Consider the following 23199-nt stretch of genomic DNA (forward strand, 5'->3'; position numbering starts at 1 on the left):
ATGAGTCCTTACTCAAAATACCTGAGATTAAAAAAATACTGGATGAAGAACTAGAGTTCTTTTTCAAAACCAATACAGGCTCTGTATCATCCCCCTTTGTTCTCTGGGAGGCCCATAAGGTCACCCTTAGAGGAAAGCTAATCAGTATTGCAGGAAATAGAAAGAAAGAAAGGGAAGCCAATATAAAGAGGGCCCAAACAAAAGTGGAAGAATTAACAAAATTACACCAAAGAGGGAATCAACATGTAGATCTAGAAAAAGTAAAGGAGGCCAAAACTGAACTGAATCTCCTTCTCATGGCTAAGGCAGAACAATCCCTCACCTTTAATAAGGCTAAATTTTTTGAGAAATCAAATAAACCTGATAAAATGCTGGCCGCTAGACTTAGATCAGTTCCAACAAACCGTAATATCCACGCAATCAGACAAAAATCAGGTATTCTCTCAACAAATCCGACACTTATAATTAAGGAATTCCAGGCCTTCTATTCCAAATTATATGATGGTAATAAGACTAAACAAAGCAAACAATTAACAACCAAAATGGAAAACTTCCTAGATTCAGCTAATCTCCCCATAATTACTCCAGACGAGAAAGACAAATTAGCCCAAATTTTCACACTCGAAGAAGTTCTCAGGGTTATTAAAGATCTCAAATCAGGTAAGGCTCCGGGGCCTGATGGCTTCTCGAACTTATACTATAAAAAATTCTCTAATATCCTCGCCCCAGTACTATTAAATATGTTCAACTCTATACTAATAGACTCCCAATTTCCCAACAGTATGCTCCAGGCAACCATAACACTAATCCATAAAGATGGAAAAGACCCTACAGACTGTAAGAACTACAGACCAATTTCTTTAATAAACTGAGACTTAAAAATATTCTCCAAAATATTAGCTAATAGATTAAATAAAGTTCTCCCATCTCTGATTCATCCAGACCAGGTGGGATTTAACCCTGGAAGACAAGCTGCGGACAACACCAGACGCATTATTGAGTTGGTGTCATTAGCTACCAAAAATAAAATACCATCGATGGTCCTGAGCCTTGACGCCGAAAAGGCGTTTGACCGAATCGATTGGAAATACATGTCAAAAACATTGCAGGCATTTGGAGTGGAAGGCCCTTTCCTTAGAGCCATCGAGTCTTTATACACTACACCATCGGCAAAAATATACTCCCAAGGTTTCTCCTCTGAGACCTTTCCTATAAAAAATGGAACCAGACAGGGATGTCCCTTATCTCCACTGCTATTCGCCCTCTGTATGGAGCCACTAGCTGCAAACATAAGAAGCAACCCAAATATAACAGGAGTTCAGGTGAAGAGTCAGATATACAAAATCGCACTTTATGCAGATGATGTGATCCTTACAATAACCAAACCTCAAACTTCACTTCCAAATTTATACTCCACTCTGTCGTCTTTTAAGGATATCTCAGGTTTCAAAATCAATAGTAACAAATCTGAGGCACTAAATATAAATCTGCCTAAAGATCAAATTAAATTGATTGCTTTAATGTTTATTTTTTAATGTAGCCACAGGTGTGGCGAATGAGAATTGAAATTTGCCATACCATGTAAAAATTCCGCCCCCTCAGCCCCATCGCTTCCATCGACTGCTGCCGCACTCGCGCTTGCTGCCACCGCCGTGTTTCCCGCCTCGACAAATTTTAATCGGGACACACTGGCAAACTCAAATTTGCCACACTTTCATGGCTAATTCGCCACTTGTGGCGATTGGCGACAGAGTTACTCACCTTGGCTCTATACCACATATGGCATCCGGATAAAGGATTCCAAGGATCCTATCCTTCCATTGCCTTCATCTTGATTATTTTGGGTGGCCAACCTTTAGTTCCAGCTACATGTCTCCTTGAATCAGCAGCTTTGTCCTTCACTCGCCTTTTCAGATCAGACAATCATATTTTACAGTTTTTCGCTGTTCCCAACCATCACACTCAGACTGCTTAAACTCCTACATATCTTCTCCCATATAGCCTTTTATTCAGACATCTTGGCCCTTGCAGACAGGTTGCCAAACCATTTGCTATCATTTTTAGCACCTTACCAATAAGGACCTAATTTTCTTGAGGTGTAAAGTGTACAACACCCGCACTACTCCTATATTGGTCTATCAGCTTTATAGTAGGTGGTGGCTCTAGATCTGAGGCTTCGGCATCAGGCTCTCTCTTGCCCCTCTCTTCCCTTACATTCTCCTCAAACTCCTCACAATCTAACCTTTCCTCTCCAGAGTCCCTCCTGGACTCCTCTACCTCGGGACTCCTTTCACCGGAGGAGACCCTCCTCCCCACCTTTTCTCCAAACCTACTTACCTCCAGAACTCCCACCATTCTACACAGCTTCAGCACTTGCACTCTTCACATGCTCACAAAAAGAAATAGTATGCGCAGTCCCAAGATTCCCTCTGTATCCGTATAAAGATGTCTTTATCACTCTGCTGCTCCCACTCTCCCGTGATCAGCGGGGTCAAACTGGAACATATACACAAAAAGGAAGCGCAAAAGAGAAAGGAACCATCTGTCAATATTCCAAAGCTTTATAAATTTACTCAAAATAACTATTTCACATAAAATACATGAATTAATCAAAAAAAGATCACATAGGATCTGTAGACCCACACAGTCTATGCACAATGATGAATTCTCAATTCAAAAACCAACAGAACTACAACTAAGTAAGTACAGGGTGCAAAGGATTGTATTACTGCTTACATATGAAGTAGAACACCCCTAGTGCTAGACCGCTGGGTATCCACAGCAGGCTGGGATCCGTCGTCTCGTTCGCTCCCCGCTGCGTGAGGACGTCACCTCTACACGTTTTGCATCACATGACGCTTCTTCAGGAGGTATCCTCGGGACTCCTTTCACCAAATGAGACCCTCCTCCCCACCTCTTCTCCAAACCTCCTCACCTCCAGAACTCCCACATTCTACACAGCGCCAGCACTTGCACTCTTCACATGCTCACTCACACTCCTTTCAAGCCCACTCTCAGTACTCCCCTCACTCACACTCCCATCCTAAATCAAACAAAAACAGTTTTTTACAGTAACAAACACATACAAATCTAAACACTACCAATCAAACTAACAGGCAGACAATAATGAACAAAGTATAAGAACAAAAGACAACTCACTCAGAAACCACAATAAAAATTTCACGAAAAGCTAAACTACATCCAAACTCCAAAGCCTAGTCTGCCTCTCCCTCTCATCCCAACAGTACTGACACGTTTACTTGAACTGCTGCTTAATATACTGCGGCTGATGTGTTATCTTGCGGGATTATGATATTCCACTTCTAATGAAAACATAATCAAACTCTCCTGGATTGGCTCTCTAAGCACCCATAAGGTCCCACTTTAATAGACACCATGTACTGTAATAGATGCGATATGTGTTATAGAATAAGAAACATTTCCCATTTTCATTCTGCTATTTATTGCCTTGTGAATTTGCGGCTACTAAAATAGACCCCATAGTGTTTTGTTAGAAATACATAATGTGGTCTGAGAACATTGAATGTCTTATAAATATTAGTGTTTTTAATCAATATGCATCATTTTCGACATGTATTTATCTTAAAAATAGAACACCCATGTAGTAATAAGTGTATCACAGTATTAGAAAACATGTGTATTAACCCTTTGAGGGTCCCATGATGCAGGTCCCTTCCATTCCATCATCAGTAGGACAGCGATCATATGAAGATTACAGGTGAAGAAAGAAGACAGCTTGGAAGAAGGAAAGAAAAGAAAAAAAAGAAGAAGAAGAAATACTTACAGATAACAATGTTTTAATAAACTGAGAAATCAGAGTTTCGGGTCAAGATCCCCTATTGCAGGTCAAGAATGGTTTGGGATTACAAATAGGCCATCGGGCCTTGGATTATTTGGTGTGACTTTATGCTTTGGCATTGGACCCTACTGCACCGACACACTTTATTCGAGCAAATACCTGGTATGTACCTGGCAGATACCTGGAATGCGCCGCTCCTCACCTCTGACAAGCCCCGTTGCATTTGCCTTCCCAGCCTGGGTTCATGCCTGGCTGATGGGCGGCTGATTTGTTAAATGATAATGATTAGGATTTAATAGGCTGCAATGCTTCGCGTGTCTACCAGATGGCATAAATTCATGAATTGTAATGCAGTATATATATATACTGTGCAGTATTGCAGCCAGGGGGAATAAAATGCTTCAATCCCTGCCTAGAAAATAACCCAATATACTCGGGCAGAAAACAGTCACAAACCTCAATACACCCGGGTATACCCGAATTCGTGGGACTAGCCGAGCTCGAATAAAGTGTGTCGCCAGTGTATTTGGATTATTTTCCAGGGGCTATAGACATGAAGATCAGAAGAACCTTCCACCCAGATGGGGTGAGTAACTAAATGTACTTAAATGTTTACATTGATTGCCAATTGGGCTATCTAATCTCCCATTGCGGGTTTAGGATGCCACAGTGACAATCAATAGCTTTACATTTAAAATTATTTTTTAAATAATATTTTCAAATTGTATTTTGCTTTAAGATGTTTATATTTTTAGCTACATTTAGCTAATAGCACTAGAGGTTTTGGCAATTACTCAAGAGAGGGGGTACTGTAGGTTTGTTGAGGAAGGTGGGGTAGGAGAGTGGGTGTCTGGGTGTAGCTGGCAATGGAAGGGTGGTTAGGCCCCCCAGGTGGGATGGTGTCAGCGGATAACCCCTTGTTTGCTTCAGTGGTTACTAAAACACTTAGGTAGCAAAGGCAGGTATGTCATGTAGTAATATCAACCCCTTTGATGTCTGTGGTGTACCCACCTTGGAAACCATAGGCATGAAATTGGTAATGTAATTTCCACTATACTGTTCTGTAATAACTGATATTACAGAACCCTATCGTATAAATATTAGCCATGTGACCACAATGCGATAATTAATTGGTAGAATATTGCACCCAGAATCTTTCCCCCGGGTACAATATTAACGCTCTTTTAACGGAGTTTGACTCTAAAACAGTAAAAATACACTTCATAAATATATTGCGTTTAAGACGGAAAAAATGCACATTTGTTTTTATGCAACACAAAAAAAGAGCGCATAGAAAAATTGAGTCAGTGCACACGTACCGCTGAATATTTGTAATTTGCTGATAAAGAATAGTTTATTTGTTGCATGACGGAGCAAATGCTCAAAGTCACAAAGTGAACAGCATACTTCCCACACGCCAACTCCATTTACTTGATTTCATTGCATGGTCACATTTGTCTCCAATCTCCATATCAAAATAGTAATATTCTACAGCTCCAGATTACATGGACAGATTTACGGTAGCAGCCATTATTTCTCCTGCTGGCGCCATGTAACGGGACACATGCAATGCACCAGCAGGAGCAGAAACTATTCTAAATGGATTAGACGTGTAAAAAGGAGCAGGGCTAACACCCTATTGGACATGCTGGCACGTGCCAGCCGGGGCCAGATTTCCCAATAAGCCCGGGACCTAGAGCGGTAACATTTGGGAGTGGCAAATTGCTGGTGTTGCGAGGGAGCCAGTGTTGCGGGGGGCTGGTGTTGCTGTTACCGAGATTCCACTGTTTTCCCCAAAACAATTAAACTGATTGCGGGGGGAGAGCGTGGGGCCTCTGTAAAAGGTCTGTTACTTTGTTCTGCAGCGTCGCCCTCCTCTTCACATGGCGTCATGTTGCCATGACAATGTAACATCACATGGCATCTCGTTGTCATGGAAATGTGTCACCACGTGACTTCGGGATGCTGCAAGAGAAGGAGGCCAGGGAGGCAAAAAGGTAAATGCCTATGGGCAGCAAAATTGTAAATCCGGCAATGGTGCCAGAAGGTTCAATAACTACTGCTACATCCATTACATTAAAGAAAAAATATATATCAAATGCACATTTTCCTTGTAATCCAAAAATTCAAACTTTTGAATTTTGGCAAAACAAACACGGAAAAGATTTTAGAACCAAAAACACACTGAAGGGAACATCTCTAGTATAATTAAATATATTATATCAAGTTATTTTTGCCGTTTATATACATCAAAAAATAACTGGTTTCCCCCAAATAGTTGTTTTGTTTTTGTTGAAAATGTTACATATATTTTGTGTTATAAAGTCTATGTTTATATATCGTATCAATTCACTGATTTACCACTGACATTTTATCAGAAACAAAGGATATACATTTTTATGGACAAACATGTGGCCAATTCATGCAAATTCGGGTGTTAAGCCGACTCAAGGGGACTCAAGTGTTCCCAAAACGTAGTATTTAGTAAAGCATACCGTAGATGAAAGCTATGAGATGATATCCAACAAAACTTCTAATTGCACTAAAGCAACATTAGTACTTATATATGTGTATTTGGCCATTATTCCAATAACTAAATAAAATGGAACAGATGTTTAATTATTTCTTAACAAATTAGCCAAAAATGTATACTTCCTATGTAAGCATTGTATTGGTCAATTGTTCTAGTGTTATTTCTTGACAGAGGCCAACATCTAAATTGTATCTGAGTTAATGATGCCTCACACTTTCCTCAGAGTACCCTCCAAATAAATAGAAATAAACATTCTACCACTGGCAGTGTAGAAGAGATAATACTCTTTAGTACCATTATAGTGCAAATCTCATTGATGGCTTAATTGTGTGGAAATGCTTGCAGTGAGAAATATGTAAACATGAACAATGTGATATTGGTTAACAGTCCTGAGTGGTAAGTGATATATAATGAAGGCACATTTAGAAAGTATTTTGCTATGGTAACAGTGGTTACATTGTTATGATAATGGTAATACATGAATATGTTCCAAACAATTTGGCTACGAATGCTATGAAGCAATATGCAAATATATTTCCACTTACTGAGTTTGAAGTTAAATATTTTAACGGCAACCTTGCCAACGTCAGCCATGGTTCCCTTCTGCTGCACTGTGGCTTCATCTGGGGGGGGGGGAGGGGGAAAGCGAGCTTCTGCAATGAGAAATGAACAGATTTGTATCCACCAATTAATAGCTCCAACTATATTGAGCAGAATTTGGAATTATGTACTTATAAAAAGGTGGGGGATTGCTGCAAACTATCTAAGGTAACAGTAGATGGCTGTTACAATCAATGATAAAATCGCCTTGCAATGACTAGCGTAGAGTGCAGATCCTTTTGGTTAAAAGATTAATTCAGTTAGATGTATTTGGTCAAGAAAGGAGCATTGAATTAAAACATTCTCAAATGGGAATTTAAACACTTACTGTAGCATTGGGTTTGGTAATGATGGGGTTTTTTTGTAGTTTGGAAGTGATCTTAATGTAATCCTCCATGGTAGTGGAAACATGATTTGCAATATTACCTGGAGGTCCTGGGTGAAATTTCACAAGTACCAAAAAGTAAAAAGAACCAGCGCAAGATCAAGAAAAACAAGGACAAAATAGAGGGAGAAAAAGAAATGTATATAGTGAAGTATGTGCACAAAACAGGATTGCAGGCCAAAAAATGGTAAGATACTGTATACACTCACATGGAGTGTCGCAACCCCAGGCACTGAATATATCAAATAGATGTCTTTGGTAGTACGTCTCTCCCGCTCACTCTCCATGAACGTTTTCACATGCAATGAAAACAAGGCACCCTCATAGCAAATTATACGTAAATATTTATAGAAGTTTTCAAGGAAAATTCCCTAACAACTCACAAAGTGATGATTCTTTAACGCTTTTGCACAAAACTTGATAGTGTGGAGCCAGCCAGTGCAGGAAAGATCTCTCTTTTTCGTGTGTCTCAATGCCGGCATGTGACGTCAGTTCTGGGTTTTTCTGTCAGTCTTCGAATCCAGTCCTCCATCACCCTACGCGTTTTACAGGCAGACTCGGAACAATCTTTTTCCAGCAGCGATGTCTTCCAAGTGAGAGGAGCGCAGATTCACAATAGTGATATGAAAATGGATAAAGGAGTATAAGTGTAACCAGTTTATAATCAGATGGCCTAATTGTAAGAGAACATGGTACTAGGAAGACAACAGATTCGGACAATAGAGAGAAATGCTGCACATCTCAAAATAGAACAAATTGATACAGTTACCGGTGCTCCAGTGTTAGAATGAAAGCCTGCAATCAGTCTTGGATATATAAACAAAGGAACATAGGGAACAATGGATTTAGCATATCCAAATTAATTTATTGAGCCAACACAACGTTTCGACCATGATGGTCTTTATCAAGTAACAATGGCATAAACACAATCCCTTCTAACAACATATAAATAGTGCCCCAAACCCCCACAATGCAACCTGTTCAATTAGTGGTGATGGTATCCATGTGCTGAATCAGTCCCTTTAACCAATGTCCAGTCTGTATCCTTGAGTAGGTGATCCCCAACAGATGTTAGTCCTCCTCTGAGCATCGTGGTGTTCAAATCCTCCCCACTTCCGTGTTGTTCGGCATCCATCTTGTTGACGTCATCAATCCGGGTCCTCAGCAGTTGGACCGCATCCGGGTCCTCGTGCGTTTCAAGTTCGCGCATGCGCGGTGAATATCCGTTCGATCTTCTTCATCCCTTCTCAATTTTGAACGCATAAAGCGCTGACTGCATGTCAGTCATTGCGCATGCGTTAGTCATTCAACCTGCGGTCCAGCAAGTGTAGGGGGGATTAGCTGATTTCCGGTTTGGACCTCTACAGATGTTGTTAGAAGGGATTGTGTTTATGCCATTGTCACTTGATAAAGACCATCATGGTCGAAACGTTGTGTTGGCTCAATAAATGAGTTTGGATATGCTAAATCCGTTGTGCCCTGTGTTCCTTTGTTCAGATTCCCCATGCCAAGGGGATTACTGTACAGTGATGATCAAACAGTTTGTTGGCTACCAAATACTTATTCAATTCCCTATTCAAACACACTAACAAACATTAGGAATATTAACAAAAAAAGCTATTAAATACCAAGTCTCCCTTTTTGGCAGGCACATTTAAAAAAGAAGCCCTTGGAGCATTCATTTTTTAACCCTAAAATGTCCGCGGCCTGCAAATCATTTGCCGGCCCCTCTGGCATAGAAGAAAACAGTACATTTAAAGGCTTTGCTGATGTGTTAATACATGTGTATGAGACTGGGAGCCATTTGGAGATTCCCAGGGCTAGCTGCCTAGTAATAGGAAGCAGTTAAGATGCAGAATTTAAGCAGTAGCAAAAGCATTTAGGAGGAGCCCTGCTGGGAAGCAAAAGAAATCTCGGTAATGTAATATTAAAGTGAAGCATGACATAAAATAGATGAAATGGTCTACTGCAGGGGTGGCCGACTCAGTCCTCAAGGGCTAGCAAAAGGTCAGGTTTTAGGGATTTCCCTGCTTCAGCAGAGGTGCTCAGTCGTTGACCGAGCCACTTATGCTGAAGCAGGGATAACCTTAAAACTTGACCTGTTGGTGGCTTGAGAATTGGAGTTAGCCACTCTTGGTCTACTGTGAGTTAACAGTATCAAATATGTTTAGTTCAGAGGAGAGTGAAATATGTGACAGTAAACTAAATTAAATTATTTTAACCTATCGACCAAAGGAGACGTCCTATGTGTGATGCTTTCTGAATGTGTTATATTGAATTTAAATCACTTCATAAATGTATTTACATTTTTGACCCAGGAAAACAAATGTCAAGGTGATAGTGCCCTGATTGTGTTGTGCCACAAGGAAAAAAATACATTAATTATTCAAGGTGTTATGAAAGGAATCTCAATCCTATTTGAATTCATTTAAGGCACACTTTATTACCTGAAATGTTATTTAGAAGCAAAAAGAAAAATACTAACCTCCTGTCTAACCTAGCGATAAAAAATGGTGAAGTCCAGCAAAAACATGCAGGAAAAGTTGTCACCTTTCTGTTCAAACTGTCAGAAATGCGGGAAAAGTGAACAAATGCCTTTTTTTTCACGTAAAAAAAAAAGATGAAAGTAATGAGGCTTTGAACGTTCTATAACACTTTTACATATATAAGCAACTCTGTTTTTGGTCCATTAAAAAATCTTATTCTTGAACAAGTTCCATCTCTCCCCATATTCAAGATCCACCAGAAAAAAAACCTTTTCAATGAAACATTGGAATAGCAATGTAACATGGCCATATTATCCCATGCACACGGTACATACTGTAATTACCCTTTTGATCTTGCTCTATAAAGGTTGCACTTCGATGTCCTCCTATATTTCCTACTTTCATGCACTTACTGTAGTGCCGACGAGTATTCTAAAACCAATCCGGGGCAATCACCAACAAGACCCAAGTACATACTGGGTACAGTACATGCTGAAAACATGCTGGGTACATGCTGCAACATTTCTGCAGACATACTAATGGCCCATCGGATTAACAGTGGGGGTCCCTGGCAGTCCCATTCAAACTGAATGGGACTGCCAGGGACGCCTGCTGTGTTAATCCGATGGGCCATTAGTCTCTGCAGAAATGTCACTGAAATGTTTGCAGCATGTATGCAGCATATACCTGGATCTTGTTGGTTATAGCCCCAAATTTTCCAAGGCAAGTTTAAGGCAAGTGTTAGAATACTCGTCGGCGCACCTGTATTTGTACAGTATTATTCCTTCCTGTATTACAGGTGCGCCGACGAGTATTCTAAAACTTGCCTTAAACTTGCCTTGGAAAATCTGGGGCTATCACCAACAAGATCCAGGTACATGGAGCGCATGCGCGAGGTTGGAGAGCATGGTTGCATAATCCTATGGCTCTGTGCCCCTCTCCAACAGAAATAAACAGATAGAACGCAATAGTGCACCAAAGTCGGAAAAAAATACCTCACAAGCTGCAAGGGGACCCCAGGATGTCGAAGAAGTCGACGAAAACCCCCGGAAAACGGGGGCTGCCAGAATATTTTAACGCAGGGAGAGCCCGCAGGGCAGCGACACCAATGGCCCCCGCATCAAGAACAGGCTCCGAGTCGGAGGGTGAGGGAAACCCGGACGACCAAGGGCTCCTGCCGGTCAGGCGATGCGACATTGAAAGGCTATATCAGGACTTAAAAGATGTATTACAAGCTGAAATAAGAGCCTTAGCTAAAGAAGTGGGAGGCCTGGGGACCCGCACACAAGAACTAGAAGTGCGGGTCGACAAGAACTCTAAGGCCATTCAAAAAAGCTCCAAAGTAACGGCAGATCTGCAGTCCCAGATAAATGAACTCCGCGACCGGCAAGAGGACGCGGAGAATAGGGATCGCCGTAACAATGTGCGTCTCCGCGGGATCCCAGAAGATATAGTGGACTGCGAGGAGTTCGTGGAGCGGTGGTTGGCGCACGTTTGCCCGGAGGCCCCTAAGGATAAATTACTAATGGACCGGTGTCATCGGGCGCTGCGTTCTAAACCCCAACCCAATGAGTTACCAAGGGACATCATAGTGCGTTTACACTATTACCGCACCCGAGAAGAGATCCTGCAGAAATCTAGAAATACGCCTGTCATGGAGTTTGAAGGGGCTAAAATCGCGGTGTTTCAAGACATTTCGCCCATCGCGCTGGCTCGCCGAAGAGACCTGTGGCCCATCACCAGGGTACTGCGGGACAAGGCGGTCAGATACCGCTGGACTTTTCCCTTCGGTCTCATGGTGATTCGCAATGGCCGCCCTATTCATCTAAAAGCCCCTGAGGAGGGAAATAAATTCCTTCAGAAGCTGGGGCTGGGGCCTGCTCCCGGTGCCACAACTGCAGAACCAGACCCCCCAGTGATGGGTCCCGCGTGGACCACAGTGGGAAGCCCACCCAGAGGAGAGACCGAGTGAGGCGGACACTACTACCCCACCAGGTTACATCAAAACCCTGAAGTTGCAAAGTTATAATAATAAAAAAAAAAAAAGGTTTTTTTCTTCTGTTACCCCGTTTAAGCTGCATCAGCCCCGGTGTTGGCACTGAAAAACTCTGTATGCCAGGACCCCCCCGCGCTAGAGAAACTCGTAAAGACCGTCACCGGGGTAAAAGCAAAGTTGCAAAGTACCCTGAAAAAGGAAAAATCAATAAGACTTATTGCTCACCTCGTGGTCCAGTCATGGCGCCTAAACCAGCGATGGAAGGTCCCCCAGCGTGAAACGCAGAAGGCGGTTGAGGAGAAGGCGGGAATCTCTCACCAGGCGGGAAATCGGATCGAGCTGGAGGAGCGGCTTCGGATGCGTCCGCCTCGAAGGTCAGCCCAATCCAAGATGGCGGAGGAGGAACACCGTCACCGGAAGAGGCGGGATTAGAGGCGGCCATCTTACGAGAGGCGGAATTTGCGCGGCCAATACAGAGGGACGGTGCATGGATGCCATCACAGCCCCTGAGGAGACAGCCACGCGAGAGCAGGAATCACAGGCGCACGGGCGCAATAGATGTCAGGAGAATGTAACACAGATGCTGAGAGACAGCCCGCTTACAGCCCCATGAATAGGGAGCGAGACTGGCATAGAGATACAGAGATAGCAAGGAGGGAAGGAGCAGCTGTAGGCTGCGCCGTCCAATATAGTGAATTGGGAGAGGGCTACGAGGGCCAGGCGTAAGTAGCAGAGGAAGGGCTGATAGAGGGGTAGGAGACAGGATAAGATGGGGCGGAGGGGGAAAAGAGTAGGAGCAGGATCGGTGGAAGTAAGACGTTGGAAGGGGGATGTGATCAGCAGCGGAGAATAAGGACAAGAAGGGAGAAAGCATGTAGCGTGAAAAGTAGGGGGACGTGTATACAGAGCAAGACAAGAGCGAGGTAGAAGGTGAGAGGAATGCAGAGGGAGTGAAGGAGCGGAGGTAGTAGTCGAGAAGGGCTAGCAAGAAAAGAGAGAAAGGACATTGCAGAAAGTGTAGTATGTAGAAAGAAGTGGTAAGTTAAGGAAGGAAGGGGGTCGCAAGGGAGCACAGAGGGGAGGAGCCCACAGAAGAAAAAGGATAAAAGTAAACGAAGCAACAAGAAGGGAGGTAGGTAGCGAAAGGGAGCAGATATGGGGGACCTTCCCCAGGCAAGGATGATGTCAAAAGGAGGGCGGTAGCGCAAACCTATAGCGAAGATCATGAAAGAAAGAGAGGAGGGAGCTGCGATGGCTGAGTAGTGGTTAGAACCCCTAAAAGATAGGGAAACAGGGGAGAAAAGCAGGGGCCAGTGCCCGAGACTAGGGGCAAGATGCAGCTAAGGGGTACTGTTAAAGTTAAAGTTCTAGTTGATGTTATACGTTCTGTCTATAGCTTCTGTCAGCTAACCGGAGAGGGGCAGGGGGTTATAAACCTGCCTTGACCTCCGCATGTACTCCAAGTCGGGACTAGCCAGGATTAGGCTAGTGGTTACCGACGAAGCCCCTTGGGAGGGGGAGGCGGCATGGGAAGGGGAGGGATGCCAAGAGGGAGGGCGGAAGAGCTCCCCCGCCGCTTACCCAAGGGCTAGGATCACAGGACTACGGTACTGGTACCTAAGTCATGTGACCATTGTTCTAATATCTGTCTTTTTGTGTGTGTATACGTTCCCCTCCCCATCCCCCTTGCGTGTCAGTCCCCCTCTCCCCTCAGCCACCGATACAGCTCCGTTGACACTGGAAGGGAAGATGCGAGCAGATGGCCGGAGACAGAACCAGCAGGCGCAAAGAACCCACCAGGGACATCGACCGTTACACAGCGCACCAACAACACACAGCTCAGATGAGTAATGATATCACAATGATTTCCCATAACGTGAAGGGGTTTAATAGTCCTACTAAACGGAAAATTGCTTTCAGAGACTATAATCGGCGGAAAGCCGACATTATCTTCCTACAAGAAACGCATTTTTCCCGTCTAAACCACCCAAAGTTCCTTGATAAAAGTTATAGAACATATTATCTTGCATCCGCAGATGTCAAAAAAAGAGGGGTGGCAATTATTATACATAATAGGCTCGCCTTCACCATAGAGAAACAACATGCTGACGTACAGGGTAGATTCCTGATCTTGACGGGCACTATACAAGGCCAGCAAATCACATTAACGTCCGTCTACGCCCCCTGTGAACAAGACCCTGCTTTCTTTGAGCAATTTTTTGCTAAACTACATAAATTGGCCAAAGGCAGTATCTTCCTCGCGGGAGATCAAATCGGACACTGGACCCTGACTTGGACAGATGCACCCAATCTAACGCGGCCCACAGACAGGACTTACTAACAATACGCGACGGCCTCCAGGTTTGCCAGTTGACAGATATGTGGAGGGAACAACACCCAACTGCCAGGGAATACACTTTTTACTCGCACCCCCACGACAGATATAGCCGCATAGACTACTTCCTAGTATCAAACAGAGTGGTTCCAGTGGTAGGCCATACAGAGATCCACGAGATCTCGTGGTCCGACCACGCACCTATTGAGCTGAGGTGCACACTGATAGGGCTCGACAGACCCGGAGCAAACTGGAAGCTCAATGAGCTTCTTCTCAAGGCCCCCGCTACCGAAAGGGCGATACGGGACCGGATAAAGGATTTCTTTAGAGAAAACATAGGAAGCGTACAATCGCAAGCCACACTCTGGGAAGCCCATAAGGCTACTCTCAGAGGATTTCTTATGAATATAGCTGGCAAGCGGAAGCGGGAGAAAACAATTAAAATAAAAGAGCTGCAGGCGAAACTAACACTCCTCACTGCACAGCATTCCGCGGATAAAAACCAGCACACGTGGCAGGAATTGATAGATACTAAGGCGGCCCTTAATCTAGTGTTATCATCCCAGGCCGAGAGGGAGTTGACCTGGTCCAAGCGCAGATTTTATGAAAAAGCCAACAAGCCAGATACCTTACTAGCCAATAAGCTCCGAAACAAGCTTCCAAATTTTAGGATAGCGGCAATTAAAACTCAGCAGGGTGACCTTACCTCCGATCCAAGACAAATAGTGGAAGCGTTTCGACAATACTATGCTACACTATACGATGGAGATAAGGTCACCCACAACCAAAAAACATCAGCTACGTTACAGAGGTTTCTCGCTGAGGCACAGCTTCCGACCCTGGGCAGGGTTGAAAGGGCGGCCCTACAGGGTGATTTCACCCTGGAAGAGATAACAGAGGTAATTAAGTCCCTCAAACCAGCTAAGGCTCCAGGCCCTGATGGCTACTCCAATTTGTACTATAAAAATTTTTGTAAAACGCTAGCCCCACACCTATTCAAATTATTTAATGGGATCCTGGAGGGAGAGCCCTTCCCGACCCAGATGCTCCAGGCGTCTATCTCAGTGATCCACAAACCCGGTAAGGACCCGGCAGACTGCAAGAGCTACCGGCCAATCTCCCTGATCAATTCGGACCTAAAAATCTTCTCCAAACTGCTAGCAAACAGGGTGGGTAGTGTCCTTCCGGGCTTGATCCACCCAGATCAAGTGGGCTTTATCGCAGGCAGACAGGCAGCAGATAACACCAGGCGGGTAATTGATCTGATAGATTTGGCAAAAAAGAAAAGCATACCGTCAATGGTGTTGAGCCTGGATGCCAAAAAGGCATTCGATCGTATTGATTGGTCCTACTTACGAGAGACGCTTGGAGTGTTTGGGTTCGGGGGCCGCCTACTAGAGGCAATAATGGCACTCTACGCAGGACCCACAGCTAGGGTAAGACATCAGGGTTTCCCTTCAGAAATATTCAATATTCGCAGTGGGACCCGTCAGGGTTGCCCGCTGTCCCCATTACTTTTTACTCTCTGTATTGAACCCCTCGCAGCCCATATCAGACTAAGCCCCAATATAACAGGAATCCAACTGGGAGAGCAACATCACAAGGCTGCGTTATATGCAGACGACCTGATCCTAACTATCTCTAAACCGTTGACGTCCCTGCCCAATGTCTTTGAGATCCTGAGCACCTTTGGCATGGTCTCAGGCTAAGTCAGAGGCGCTCAATATCAACTTGCCAAAACCAACTGAAAAACTATTGGAACTTAACTTTAATTTTCAATGACAAACCTCCGCAATCAAATACTTAGGGGTATATATCACCAGGGATTACAATACCTTGTATAAGGCAAATTTCCCCAAGATGATGAAGAAGTTAAAGGAGGATCTCAGGGTTTGGGCGGGTTACGGGATATCTTGGTTCGGCAGGATTAACAGCGTAAAGATGAATCTGTTGCCCAAGCTATTATATCTGTTTCAAACCCTACCAATCCCGGTAATTAAATCAGAGATCCAAGCCCTTCAAACTCACATCATACAATTTATTTGGAATAAAAAACGCCCACGAATTGCAAGAAGTCTACTGACAAAACCAGTGACAAAGGGAGGACTATCGGTACCTTGCTTGATGGCGTAATATAAAGCGGCACAATTGACCCAAATCATTCTGTGGCATGCGGACCCCACAAATAGAAGATGGACAGAATTGGAGGGAGAATGCTGTGCGCCAGTTGCACTCCATAACTTGATCTGGCTACCAAAACGATGCAAAAAAGGCATTGGAACGCCGCTCTGCGCAGTGGCGAACTCCTTAGCGGTCTGGGAGACATCTAAATTTAAAGCTAACTTAACCACCCCCCACACATTAATGACCCCCCTATGGGGCAACCCGGACTTTGCTCCGGGGCTGTTGAGCGATAAATTTGTAAAGTGGACGCAGGCAGGGTACAACCGATTAAAGGACCTGGGGGGTAAGGGATCTATCAAGACGTTCGATTGGTTCAAAGAGGCATCAAATTTCCCAAATTCAGAATTATTTAGATTACTCCAGGTCAGGGCATTTTATAACAAATTTCCTGTTCGTCCTGCACGAACTAATTTTGAACAGCTGTGTTCCAGACCAACGGACACACGGGGACTGACATCTCGGATGTACAGGGAGGTAGTCTGTCCGGCTCATATAGACCGCCCCCGACTGCGATACATGCGAAAATGGGAGACAGATCTAGGGGATAGTTTAGAGGACGAAGACTGGGACCACATATTGCAAGCTGCCGCAAAGAGCTCAATATGTGTCACGTTGAAGGAGAACGCATATAAGGTCCTAATGCGGTGGTACCATACCCCAGTGAAATTAGCTAAATTTGTCAGAGGTTATTCGCCGCTCTGCCCAAAACAGTGCGGGGAATTGGCTGACCTTAAACACATGCTGTGGTCTTGCCCAAGGGTGGCCCCGATTTGGGAAGCAATTCGAGACTGGCTGCAAGGGATTCTCGAATTAGAGATCCCCCTGGACCCGTGGCTGTTCCTAGTGGGCAGACGGCCTCAGGAAATGTCTAGAACGACACACAAACTGGTCACGCACTTCGCGACCGCCACCCGGTGTGAGATCGCAGCACTGTGGAAGCAGAATGAGATTCCATCTATCCCCAATATCAGGAACTGAATGTGGCAAGTTTGCCAGATGGAACAGTTGACGAGTTGGGTCAACGACTCTGGCACCAAATTTCTAAAAGTCTGGAGCCCGTGGCTAGACCAATCCAACATCCCAGGGGTGGACGCCGCTACAATTCTGCATTAATATTCACAAATGCGTTCTCCTTGGATGGGACAGACAGGACATTGACGTAGGGATACACTAGGTAGTGCCATCCAGCAGTTACAATAGGCAGTAAGGTCAGCAGTGCCATGAAGATGTCACATCGGATTGCAGGAACCCTTCTCCAGAATCCGGCAAGAGCACCCCCCCCCCTCCCCCTCCTACCCTCTGTGCCACCCCACCAGTCCAGTGAGTCCAGTATGTCTTGTCCTGCTTCCCTTTATGTCGTTCGTCTGATGCTGTCATTGTTGACGGTTGTTAAAAGTGGAATATCTGTAATGTACGCCTATGGGAGGTGTGTTTCTGTATACCTGATATCCACAAATAAAAAATGAAAGTTGGAAAAAAAAAAAAAAAAAAGATCCAGGTACATGCTGGGTACATGCTGCAACATTTGTCACTGTCACTGAAATGTTGCAGCATGTACCCAGCATGTACCCAGCATGTACCCAGGTCTTGTTGGTGATTGCCCCAGATTTGTTTTAGAATACTCGTCAGCACTACAGTAACATGCCCATATTATCCCATGCACACGGTACCTACTGTAATTACCATTTTGATCTTGCCCTATAAAAGGTTGCACTTCGATGTTCTCCTATTTCTCCTACTTTCATGCACTTATTTGTACAGTATTATTCCTTCCTGTATTATGTCTTGTATAATATCTACAGTATGTAAAGTGCTGCATACACAGTTGGTGTTATAGAAACAGAATTACAAAAAAAAATGCTATCACTGTCTACAACTAATCTACTTCTCTCCTAGATCAAGACATCTGCTAGAACTTTGCATTATTGCATCCCAGCAAAATATGGCAAATACTGTATAAATATTAAAATTAACAATAGATAATATTTTCTAGAGCTGTTTAGCTTCACCTTCAATTAAATATAGAAACACATTAAAAAATAACAGGTAATGCTTTTATAAATTTGCTTCTTACCTACCTTTATCTACTAAAGTGTGCCATTATACATTGTTAACGGGCATTCAAGTTAATAACCAATAACAATTGCTAATAGCTATCATACTAAGGTGAACAAACCTCTTGAGGTTTGCTGTGCCACGAAGGAAATAGAAATGACAAAGGAAAATCTCAGAAAACCCTTAACGTCTATAGCAGAGACAGTCTGGAAGAAGAGCTTCATGCAGTATTTTTAGAGCTAGTCTGACCTTCTGCTGTTCACATTTGCATCAGACGCATGAACAGCCAGAGGAGATCTGTTTGCTGAGAATGTTCAGCTAGTGCTGCTTTGTATCTTTATTTCAGCTGGGAAAGTCATTACATGAACTAATCGCAGCTTTCACATCTTAAAGTAGGTGTATTTTACTTTACCTTTTGAATGGACGCCAGCTTTTCTTCATTAAGGTGTATCACATCATTACACTGTGCGGAAAACAACATATGGCATTATCCGCTTAAATAGCAAAAAAAACAGACTCCCTGCTAAAATGCAAAAAAAAAAAAGCTGTTACGGCATCATTTAAATAGTAGCTCTCTCTAATACTCCGTTACATATCTGACTTTTCTAAACTTGGAGCTAATTAAAAAGTAAAAAGGGAAGGTGAAGAAAATGCCTACTGCAAATGTCATTGATTAACTCTGTTCTAAAGTCTATCTGCATTCTTCTCTGTAAATAATTTAAAGGGAACAATAACCCTACCGACAATAGTAGTTTAAAAAAAAAAAGAGGGATAAAACCCTTCACTCTACAGCAGAGGTGGGCAACTCCAGTCCTCAGGGGCCACCCACAGGCCAGGTGTTCATGATATCCCTGCTTCAGCACAGGTGGCTCAACAGACTGAGCCACCTGTACTGAAGCAGGGATATCCTGAAAACCTAGCCTGTTGGTGGCCCTTGAGGACTGGAGTTGCCCACCTCTGCGCTACAGGCTATAGTAAAAATAAACAATTTGCAACAGTAATATATATATATATATATATATATATATATATATATATATATATATATAATTACTGTATATATATATATATAAATATATATATATATATATATATCATTACTGTATATATATATATATATATATATATATATATATATATATATATATATATATACACACAAATATAACTGTATGCTCATCTGCATGTCTTAGGCAGGTCTGCAACCCCGCCTTAAGGCAGATGAGCATACAGTTATATTTGCTTTCCTGTGGAGGGTTTTTGTCACTTTTTTTACTCACCATAACTTAACTCAGTATTATGTTTATATATATATATATATATATATATATGTGTGTGTGTGTGTGTGTGTGTGTGTGTGTGTGTGTGTGTGTGTGTGTGTGTGTGTGTGTGTGTGTGTGTGTGTGTGTGTGTGTGTGTGTGTGTGTGTGTGTGTGTGTGTGTGTGTGTGTGTATATATATATATGTGTGTGTGTATTGTGTGAGAGAGAAGGGGGCCCCGCATCCACAAGATAAATGGATGTAACTAAATACCAACTTCTATGTCAATATACAATGATAAGTCAGCGGTGCTGTATGGGCCAATTAATACAGTAGGAGGAAGTGAAGTCCCAGACAAAAGCACTCTAGTATACCTTGAAAGTACAAAATAACAAAATCTTTATTAAATAACTGTCACAGAACAAAAAATAAAAGAAAGCACAGAAAGTTTAAAACAAGGCATGGATCCCCTGTACGTAAAAAAACCTGACATACATCCTCCAGCAGTTAATACCAAATGGGAACAGAACCCATATCAGGAGTGACAGAAATTACACTCTAATATACCTGACAAGGTTGACAAAATAATCCAGACAGAGAGCCAAAATGGAGGTGGCTAAGGCCAAATGGTCAAATCATAAAGTATTAACACATGCTTGTTCCCACATAATCTCAGGGAATGTCTAAAGTGACACAATACAGCAATATGTGATGAGAACACACAATATACAGCCTAAAGAAGCACACCTCAGAAAACTAGTATGCTAATGTAACGGGTTTCCCCCCCCCCAAACTCACATTGGCCCGGGTACTCTAGCAACCAACCCCCATTACGTGTTCGTGTTTGGTGGTGCACCTGTAGGCAACAGGACTCCTGAGTCTCCCGCTTGATGGTATTAGGGGATGTCATCAGGACAGGTAGCTGAGGTAGTGGGTGCGAGTTCAACTTACATCATGTGCAGCGCCTCCACCTCATCAGGATCTGTGCTTCCGCAGGGAGATGGTCCTGGTGAGGAACTCCTTCTCGGTGGTGACTGCCACTGCTGAGTAATCTCACACTCACACAGTGGGGGTTTCGTTAACAAGGTCATCTTTATTGTAGATTGGGATTTAGCAGACTGCCCCAGGCAGCTGCCGGCTCTAGCCGCACATCTCTCCGTGCTGTCCCTTTGCCAGGTACGCCCTCCCAAATTGGAGTGGGATTCCCTCTTCTCCTAGGGAGATCCTCTCTGTGCCAGGTTCCTGGACACAGAGTGGCTTAGACAGGCCGATTGGTCAACCTGGACCGCTAGTTACTGCACTAGGGTCACAAAGTGTTCCTACAATCCCTTATGCAGGAAAATACAACTTCCCAACAACTTCCCACAGCTGCTGGAACCACACACTAACTAACTGTGTTGTGCCTTATATACTTCAGGAGGCAGGCGCATCCCTGATGTCACTATCCAGGGACTCAGAGCATACAGCCACTCCCCTCCATACATAGGGCACCTCACCATGGTGTGAGGGAAAACCTCCATAACTACTGCTGGCATACCTGTACTTACCAGGACTTACTGCCAACAGAGAGGAAAGTAATATACCATTATTATGCATGGCTATACTAATGTCATACATCACCACATGTCAGGCAGACTGCAAAATCTTGGAGGAGACAAAAGTCATACGTTCAAAACATGATTACGTGTCCCTAGGGGGGGACAAACCATGGGGTCCTGCCTACTGCACCTGCTCCTATGCGTTTCGGCCAAGAACCTTCTACTGGGAGTGGTGGGGTAGGCAGAGTAACATGCAGCCTTAAAAAGGATCTATAATTTGGCCCTTGAGTGTTATCACCTGTGAAAATTAATTCAAACACATGATTTACAGATTGCAAACATAAGTGTGTGTTTAAAAGTATACTGACTGCGTGGGACTATTGATGCGTCATTGTTGATGGTCCTATTGCATTGCTGCATTCATAAGACGCCCTCTCCCCCGTGTAGAGGGCAGTGCTGAAAAATTGTCTCCATTCTAGAGTCTGCGCATGCGCATTACGTCATAGGTAGGCTCCCTGTAGCTGGCTCCATCGCATAATGCTGTGCACACCAAAATGAATTGAGTTAAGTGTACCTGACACGCCTCCCTAGTCTGACAGGGCACTGCTGGCAAAATGCGCCCTTATCGGGCCACCACGCATGCGCATGACGTCATCAGGTGTTGCCCCGTTTGACTCTGAGGCTCGCTGCACTGACTCAATGGCAGTCAGATAAAATAGTTTCCACATACAAATCGCTATACATGTGTGTCCTAATAAGACTGAACTCTGCATTCCTAGACGGCCTCCTCATAAGGGGTTACATCCTGCGCATGCGCAGTTGCCAATTATAGGTTCTGTCCTCTAGATTTAAAGAGGAACATACAAAGAATCACATACATAGTGGTAGAGTATCCGTGGTAGCTGCTAATAGCACAGCTAATGACTTATACCTATAATGGGAACCATAAAATTACCAACAGGAGCATGAACATCATTGTTATGAGCTTTGAAAAATACTGGTAATCATGGGATATATATAGAAACCGGATTAGGCCATAAGGTGTGCAATACTGACATCTAAATAGTAGGTACAGAATTGTATATACAGTGGCACTTGTATACAAGGTGACATCGCCCAACAATGCATTAGGGGTGTCAAAAACATTTACATAGTGCATAAATGGTTAGGTACTACATCTCTAGTAGCAAAAAGTTTATGCGTCATGAAAAAATTTCTGGGTTATCTAAATTTCCCGTCTCCAAATTCCAAACAGTATGAAAAGCAGATGTCACAGACATGTAGAAAACATGATATTCAATCCATAATTGTGTCCCGACTATATCGCTAAATATCTTGTTCAATTACGAAGAAATTTCATGTATGTCTTTGTTATATCAAATGAAAAATAGAGGTACTGTTCCGGTGATGTATAAACCCAGAATCAAAAATGGATATATTCCAGTCATTCTGACGATCTGATGGTATGCAAACTCAGGACCCTAAGTCCTAAGGAGTCAGATAGAGTAACCCCAACTGTTGATAGAATTCATAATGTGAGTCCGTAGTTGTTCTTAATAGAATAAAACAAATTGTTGTCCTTGAATTTATTTGTGTCCAAACGGAGGTGTATGACGGTAAGTCTCTCTTAAGTGACACCGCACATAAGCGGAAAGTCAATCCTATGGTGTGGGATCCCAGGATGGAGTGTAGATATGTCTCAATCTTCTGGCCGGCAGATACTGTACAAACCCAGGACCCTGTAAGTGAACAAAGAGCGAGAGGGGGGGAGGAGAGAGAAGGAGGTGTATGAGATTCTCATCGTGATGCGTAGAGGGTCTACACACCCCAGAATAGCCACAAAAATAAAGGCAGCTAGGCAGATGTAGTTAATAATGGTGGAACTACAAAAACATAGAGAAGCCCAGGTAATTATTTAGACCTCTTGGGATCATTGAGTCCATCTGGACAATCCACCTGGACTCCCTACGCAAAAGTGCCCTCTCTAGATCGCCACCCCTCATTCCT

The 23199-nt window shown here is 43.5% G+C and overlaps 1 long non-coding RNA gene across 3 annotated transcripts; it reads right to left on the reverse strand.

Moving 5' to 3' along the window:
• Positions 1-2757: 2757 nt before the first annotated feature.
• On the reverse strand, positions 2758-18927 carry LOC142502260 (uncharacterized). 3 transcript variants are annotated; one of them, XR_012803699.1, is made up of 4 exons: positions 18807-18927; positions 7722-7924; positions 6899-7006; positions 2758-5785 (listed from the first exon to the last, which is right to left on the reverse strand). It is a non-coding gene; the product is annotated as an uncharacterized LOC142502260 (long non-coding RNA). The 3 variants fall into 3 exon arrangements; XR_012803700.1 differs by lacking the exon at positions 18807-18927 and adding an exon at positions 18516-18665; XR_012803698.1 differs by lacking the exon at positions 18807-18927 and adding an exon at positions 18418-18664.
• Positions 18928-23199: the final 4272 nt, after the last annotated feature.

This window comes from Ascaphus truei, chromosome 9 (genome assembly GCF_040206685.1).
Source record: "Ascaphus truei isolate aAscTru1 chromosome 9, aAscTru1.hap1, whole genome shotgun sequence".
In the NCBI taxonomy this organism is placed as follows: domain Eukaryota; kingdom Metazoa; phylum Chordata; class Amphibia; order Anura; family Ascaphidae; genus Ascaphus; species Ascaphus truei.